The sequence below is a fragment of the Cupressus sempervirens genome, chromosome 10 (genome assembly GCF_028749045.1).
Source record: "Cupressus sempervirens isolate cs-2001-9-10 chromosome 10, ASM2874904v1, whole genome shotgun sequence".
Taxonomy (NCBI): Eukaryota; Viridiplantae; Streptophyta; class Pinopsida; order Cupressales; family Cupressaceae; genus Cupressus; species Cupressus sempervirens.
Genome location: NC_143127.1, coordinates 161584005 through 161592270, shown reverse-complemented (window position 1 = coordinate 161592270; position 8266 = coordinate 161584005). Strand labels below are relative to the sequence as shown.

At 34.4% G+C, this 8266-nt stretch overlaps 1 pseudogene; it reads right to left on the bottom strand.

Moving 5' to 3' along the window:
* Positions 1 to 565: 565 nt before the first annotated feature.
* On the bottom strand, positions 566 to 1990 carry LOC149533094 (aspartic proteinase nepenthesin-2 pseudogene; annotated as a pseudogene).
* Positions 1991 to 8266: the final 6276 nt, after the last annotated feature.

Genomic DNA, 8266 nt, shown 5'->3' with positions numbered 1-8266 from the left:
ATATAATGCTTATTTTCTCCTTTTAACAAATTTTTTTTATCATTAGACTTCACTCCAAGAAATCAGTTGATACCTTCTTCAAACATTAAATTGAGATATTTTCTTCTCTCAATCTTGGCAGCCACTAGTCTCCAACTTTAGAAGCTGATAATGATCTGCAATCAAGAAAACATTAGAAGCTCCATTCACTGCTACAGCAGTTATACATATCAACACATAATTCTTTTCTTCCTAGGCTCAGCTCTTCATGCTCTGATACCAATTTGAAAGAAAAGAGAAAGACAAATAAACAGAAATAATACTGATTTTATTGCCTTACTGCTTTGAACAAATGCATTACATAAGACCTCTATTTATAGAGATCTGAGAATACTCTAGAATATAGATAGAACATTTTAAACATGTTATATTATATTAAACATGGGCAGCTTCTATACTGTAGCTGGGACAGCTGACTGTCTGCTATTTACTCTGGACGGTGGATGGACGGCTGAGTTGGGCTGGACGTGGGCTGGTTGTCTGCTATTAATGGCAGAAATTAATACTGCCAACTACAGCCAACACATCAGAATGCAAGCGTGGAGAGAAGAACAGGAAATATAAAGAAAACGATGAAGCTGAGGAACCCCCGAGTGGAGGCCGGCGATCCAGAGACTGGGTCGAAGTTAGGATGAGCTAACTCTTCACAAGTGGCAGGAGTAAAAGAGATCTTCTCATCATCAATATCGTAGAGAATATGCAGATTCTGCTGCTGTAAGTTCCCCAGAATGGAAGGCACCTTCAAGTTGGTTTGGGAATCCAGTCTGACCATGACCAGACACGCAATACCAGATCCCGCGGGATCCACAAGGAAATTGTACTTCCCATCCACCACGTAATCTGCACCTCCGTCCATATGAAACGTAATGTTGGGAAAAGTGAATCCCGGAGACACCCAATAGCAGAGGCTCACTCCGGCAGGAGGGTTGTCGTATATGCTCATTCCGGGCACGGCGTTCAAAACCTGGGCAACTGCATCGAAGGCGTCGGGTGACAAATATGTGATGGTCGAGCCCGAGTCAATGATAAAACCTCCGTCTCCATTCTCCCCGATATCAAATTCTCTCGCTGGAATGTCCGCCAATGTCGTCCCCACGCTGATTCCGTTCACAGAGATGTAATAGAAACTCTGCAGCTCAGATCGGGCGGTGTTCCTTAACATCGGCGTAGACTTGATATTGCTTCCTTTCAAATCAGCTGCGCTGCCGAAGAAAAGAGGACTCGTCTCAGAGCTCGACATGCTGGGAAAGGTGGTGAGACAGTAGGAGAATTTCGACCCAATCTGCGAAATGAGCGATAGGTCCCCTCGTCCGAGCCCCACAAGACCGTCCGCTTCAGCAAAAGCGGGTCCTTGCGTGTCGTGGCTGCACCCGAACGCCAACCCCGGGATGGACTCGTGGTCTCCATTACTATCCCACAAAGTAAACGTCTCGTTCGATAAGACGCCCTTTGTTTTCGACCCGTCCACGTACAAGTACGAATACTCGCAGTCTGCCGTGCAGGTTTGAGCGGGAAGTGCATTGCAGAGGGAAGATGAACACGAGATTTTATTGTAGGTGGTCGATTTGGCCGGGTTGAAGATGTGGTCGGGCTGAGAATAGCAGTTAGTGCAGGGTTTACACTGCGTCCAGATGAGATCGCTTCCCGTGTCAACGATGCCAATCAATTTGCGCGGCGGGGTTCCGATGCCCATTGTCATCATGAACTCTGCAACGCGTTGCCCACTCTTCACCGGCGCGCCCAAGTCGGCTGCGAGAGATACTTGTCCTCTCATGGCAGTTTCTAGTCTCTTCAGCCGGGCGTTGCTTCTGTGGACAGCGTGAGTGATGTTTGTACTGCTCCACATGCGCTGCATGTCTACTCGCAAGGCTTTCACTTGCACTCGCGGCCCGTTCAACGCCATTACCATCACCAGCAGGAGTATCCGGCTCACGCCATTGATGCGTACCATTGCAAAGCAATATACGAGGCTATGAATATGCTTTCCTTGCTATATTTTTGTGTGGAAGAGGATCCGTCGAGGCATGGTTTAAATGCTCTGGTTGGATGCTAAGGATCATTGATGTTCACATCAGGAACATAGGAATGTAAGAAGCAATTTGGGGTTTGCGAGAATGTTCGCAACAAGGTAAAGGTAAAGGCGTGGAGTTTCCTAGGTGCCAGTTGTCATTTGAAGAGACGGCAATTAGGTCGTTCCATAGACTAAAATTAGAACGGGGCTCGTGCGGGGAAATTTCTACTCTGAATCGCTACCATTATTTTTAATGAACATTGTCATCGGGGTGATCTGTATGCCCTGGGGTTTACGCATTGTCATAGCTGGCACGACTGTTTTTTTACGTATTGTTTAACAGGCCAACAAGTTGGGTAGGAAAATGTTGAAACAGAGGATCAATATTTTGCTATCTAGGTGTGACACTATTGCAGTCACTGATTATTAATTACTTACCGTAAGTGATTATTAGTTCCTGCCAAGGCAGGAATACTTATGCATTCATGTCAATGCAAATACGACATTAACACTAATCAATAAAATCAAAAAATTTAAAAGATTATATGAGATTTCTAATGTTTATATCTTTTTTTAATTTTTCATTATTTTATAAATCATATTTTTCATCCATTCTATTGGCCAATACTATTTTTGGTGGAGAGAAATTTAATTTTCTTTAACAAAAAATACAAATATTTTCTAACAACTTTATTTTGTATTAATGAATGTATTAATTACAACTTTATATTTTTTACATTTGTGACAAGTTGATAAGATTTTATTTTTTCAATCATTTTATCTTCCACCTCACACAACATGTCTAATCAATATTAATTATCACAATCCATTAAATATTTTTTGTTTTTTATTTTAAATATATTTATTATTAGTTTTACATTGATGTTTATTTTTGACTATTTGATATAACTTGTTCCTAAAACTTCATGTAATGCATAAGTTCAAATTATACTTCTATATATATATAACTAATTAATGTGTCTTTTTTAATATAATTTCAATATGTTATATCTTTGTATTCGAATTTCTAATTTTTAAATTTTTTTTTTTTTTTATCATAAAAGTAGTTAAATTATTACTATTATTTTACTTTTATAAAAATAAATTAAACAATATTATTTTTTAATTATATTTTATAATAGTGTTTGCAATATGTATAATTGATAAGTGTTACAATTTATAAATTATATCATTTATTATTATTAATATTTTTTATTTAAACAATTTATCATTTAGTTTAAATACATTTAAAACTTAAATATATATTTTAATATTAAATTAATAATTATATTTTATATAAAAAATACTAAAGAAATAACCACAAAAAAGAAATAATTCAATTCTAAAAGATATATAAATTATTATTATGTTTTTATAAACTATGTATTAAAATTAAATAGTTATATTTTATTCCTTATTTATTACATCATATTTATTATCAACATCAAATTTATATATATTACATTTATTTATTATTTACAAATGTACATATTAAATTATATAGATATTATTTCATAATTAAAAATTACTTAATTGTATGAAAAGTTTGGAAATACAAAACATTAAATAGTAAACCTTCTCTAATTGTGTAAAATTAAACAATTAGTTTTACTTATAAAATATTTTTATATTTCAATACATATCATTTTTTCTTATAGAAATGTGAGTTTTAATATAAAAATTAAATTCTTAGTTTCATTAATTAAAATATAATATATTTTAATTTTTTATTATAACCATGATTTTATTTTGACTATTTGTTTTATTAAGAAAAATAATTATATTTAGCTCTCTCTCTCTCTCTCACACACACACACACACACACACACACACACACACACACAACTTATGTTGTTATCACTCTATCTTACTATTTTATCTCTCTTCCTCTTCCTCCTCTATATTATCTATCCTTTTTTTTCCTCTACATATATGTTTCTATTGTTATTGTTGTATACTGGTATTTATCTCTATCTATATCTCTATCCTAATTTTTGTCTAGTGCTAATGATTAAAAATAGTGTGAGTTTCATTTGATAATTAAGATAAAAATAATAAATAGTTGGGGAGTTATTCCAACTACTTATGGTTCTCTAGTAGCATGCATGGTATGCTTAAACATATAATGTGATACTCCAAATGCTTTATCACTTCTTCAAGTTTTGTAATTCAAATATTGGTATGGATATCTTTCCTCATTGCACATAATTTAAGTTGTCAATGTAGAAGGTGCAAATTTTTCTAAAGCATATGTATTGATCGTAGTATGATATTAAGTACCTAGTGCTATACTAGGGACTTTGGCCTTGTAGTCTTGGGCCTAAATGCCCAAAGATATAATAATATAGCACAAGAGCTTAACAACAAAATATGAGCTATCCTATCAAATCACAAGCACATTTCTAGGATGAGAATTTAACAACAAAATATGAGCAATCTTATCAGATCACAAGTGCATTTCTAGGCAAAAATCAATGCATTCGCAATGTTAATTTAGATTCTCACTCATCTACACTTCTACAACCATTATGCGTTAGGCAGGAACTATGACGCATTGTGTCTCTTGTTAAACTATTAGAAATAAATTTCTAGCTAATATTGAAAAATAACACAATTGCAACTTTACCAATAAAAATATGGAAAGAAATTTAAAGTATAGAGAAGACAATATTTTTGGACAAATCGTCTCTAGAAAAACTGAAAGCGAAAACCAATTCTACAAATGGAAAATATATTAATTTCAATAAATCAAGAGATACAAAATTCAAACAACCTCCTAATTTCTCCTATTGATATTCTCCACTACTATCCCCACTGCTATCACTCTGCCCTTGCTAACATTGCAAGACTGCTTGCTATCACTGCAAACTCATTTGCTAACACTGCAAATATTTTTACAACTCTTGTTGTTCTCTGTTCTATTTTGTTCTCCAAATGCCTCCCTTGACTCCCTTTTATACTACTTAACCAAGACGTTTCTAGTTGCTTCTTGATCAAAAACAATTCAACCAAGAAGTTTCTAGTTGCTTCTTGATTAAAACAACCTAATTAATAGTATATTAGTGGCTTCTAGAAGGAGTCAATTAATTAACAAATAATTATTTTTCATAACTCTAACAATTATTTGCCAATTAATCATGTACAGATGACCAGTTGTCCAAGCTACCTAGAACTAATAATGAGCCATTGAATAATTTTTTTTAAAAGATACATAAAGTAATACTCAAGTGTTTTTTCATGGTTTTTTTTGTAAGGAAGCCACCCAAACATCTTTTACAAAAAAAGAAGAAGCACATTTTAACTTAAATGAAACCCATATCCACATTTTCAAGTAGCAACCAATTTTACAATAAAGAATGTTCTAAACACAAGAAAAGAAATGTACCAAAATCACATGAGAGATCTAGCCAAATATCTACAAACATTCATGTCAAAATAAATTGGAGTCCCATGTCTGAATTTTCATGAAACATAAAGAGAAATATAGAATTCATGGCTTGTACAAGTCAAATGGTTGAAAGTTCCAAGGGAGATGCAAAAGAAATAGCAATCCAGAAACTAAACATAAAATTAGGAGAGATTGTGTGGAAGAAACTGAATTAATGGCCTACATCTATAATTGTTCTATAAATCACCATAGAGGAAGAAATTTTTTGTCCATCAACCACCTAGTGCTTGTGCTAGTTTTTGGAAGTAGATGCAAAAATAGAGATGCCATCATGGGAGGTTTTTGTGCTTTCTTTTGTAGCATGTACAACCAATACATTCCTTGAATTGAACACTAAAGGACCTTAACAGTACCCTTTCATAAAGATCAGTCAGCCATTTGAAGTACCATAGGAGTAGGTCTATTTCAATCCAAGGATAATTTGAGTTTTGTCTCAGTAGTCATTACATTTATAGCAGTGCCTAGATCAACAAGTGTATTAGGAATAGCAATTGTACCAATATTTACCCGAATGACAAGGCTACCAAGATCTACATATTTCAGAATGGTGACATTCTCCAATATTAATTTTGCTAACTGTCCAATAACTTGAATAGTCTTTGGGTCCTTTTTTTGTCATTGGGTACATAATTCACATACCATTTTATTCCATACTGGAATATCCTTAACATCATGCAAAAGAGGAAATTAAATATTAACATTGCATAATTCATTTAAAAGATCAAATTTCAAATTTGTTGGTTCCTTAGGCTCTGAAATGTCCCCTTTCTGATTTTATATGAAATTTAAAGCCTCTAATCAGATTTTTAAAATCAAACAACCAATATTTCAAAAATCCACCAATTTCTCAATAAAACCCAAATCAGGTATACCCAAAATAGTGCCAAAAACTTCATAGCTTCACATATTATTAATAAATATGAAAGTGGAAATTTTTACAAAAACTTCACCAGCATAACGGCCTACCAAATGACATTTCCAGATCTATATAGATTTTACACAACAACTCCCAAACGGAGGACAAAAACAATGCTCATTAGGCTCTTGAAAATAACACAAAATAGCCCGAAAACACCACAAAAACACTAATAATCTATCACAATAGTATAACCATGACCCAATACATATATTTAGGTCTATTTTAACATCTAAATGTCTGAAATATAGTAGCAACCCAAACTGATATGAAATACTCAACTGGAAACACCAAACTCTTACAAAAACACACTCAAAAACCCACAAATTTGCGTTGTTCAGCACAAGGGCAAACTCTGTGTGAGCTTGCACATGGAATGGCTTTAAGATCCCATCCTTAGCCTTCTTAGAAACCTAAAAACTCTCATCCTTGGGTCTCCTTCTCCACAGGTTTGGCAGCCTCTGAAGAACAACAAACTAATGAAAAAAAATCAAGCTCTGGAATGATCCCAAAACACCTCCAAATCCCTTCAAAAGAGGGCATAACCCTAAATCATGACCAAGAGGGGTTAATAAAACATATTTTAATAATAATTTTCATTTATTAGTCCATTGGTTTCCAAAGATTAGCCCCTTTTTCCAAAATTTCACCTTTTTGAGCCTGCTTGCCTTAGCAAAGATTATTATTTTTAATTATTTGAAAAGGGGATATGACAAGTCCTCCCCTTCCAAATATTTTTTTTTCTCAAGAAATGAAGGTTGAAATGCTCAAGAATATGTGCTCCTTCCCAAGTTGCATCCTCCAATGGTAATCCTTTCCATTTGACCAAATGCTCTATGATGCTCCATTTTTCAATCTTTTCTCTCTTGTATCCAAAATCTCTTTTGGTATCAAAACTAATTTACCTTCATCATCAAGAGGTGGTAATTCTGTAGATACTATGGTTTTTTGGCCTAGAACCTTTTTCAAACAAGATATATGGAAAACAATATGTGTTTTTCTGTTTGGTGGGAGCTCCAATTCATAAGCTACCTCTCCTACCTTCTTGATGATCTTATAAGACCCATAGAACCTTGGCTTGAGTTTCTCTGCCCCACTCCTCTTCAAGGTGCTTTGCTTATATGGGTGCAACCTAACAAATACCAAATCTCCCACCTCAAAAGATCTTTTAGTCCTTTTCCTATCAGCATATAACTTCTATTGGTTATGTGCATGTTGTAGATTATCCTTGAGGGACCTTATTGTGTCTTGGCTTTGCTTGAAGAAATCACTTGCTGCAGGTACTCTGCTATCTGAAAGTACTAGATCAACAAAGGAAAGGGCATCATAACCATAAAGAGCATGAAAAGGAGGCATACCAATAGACATGTGATGAGATGTATTGTAACAATACTCCCCTAGGTGCAACCATTTCACCCAAGCATGTTGTTGATTTGAAACATAGTTTCTCAAATATCCCTCTATCCATTTATTAACTAGAGATGTATTGTAACAATACTCCCCTAGGTGCAACCATTTCACCCAAGCATGTTATTGATTTGAAACATAGTTTCTCAAATATCCCTCTATCCATTTATTAACTATCTTTGTTTGTCCATTTGTTTGAGGGTGATAGCTAGTGCTGAGAGTGAGTTTAGTTCCTACCAAATGAAAGAGCTTCTTCCAAAAAGAGCTAAGGATTCTACTGTCCTAGTCACTGACAATGTTTCTAGGCAAGCCATGTAATCTAAAAATTTCCTTGAAGAAGAATTCGGCCACTTGTGATGCCTTGAAATCAAACGTGATAGGAAAGAAATGTGCATACTTATTTAGTCTATCTACCACCACATATATGCAATCCTTACCTTAAACC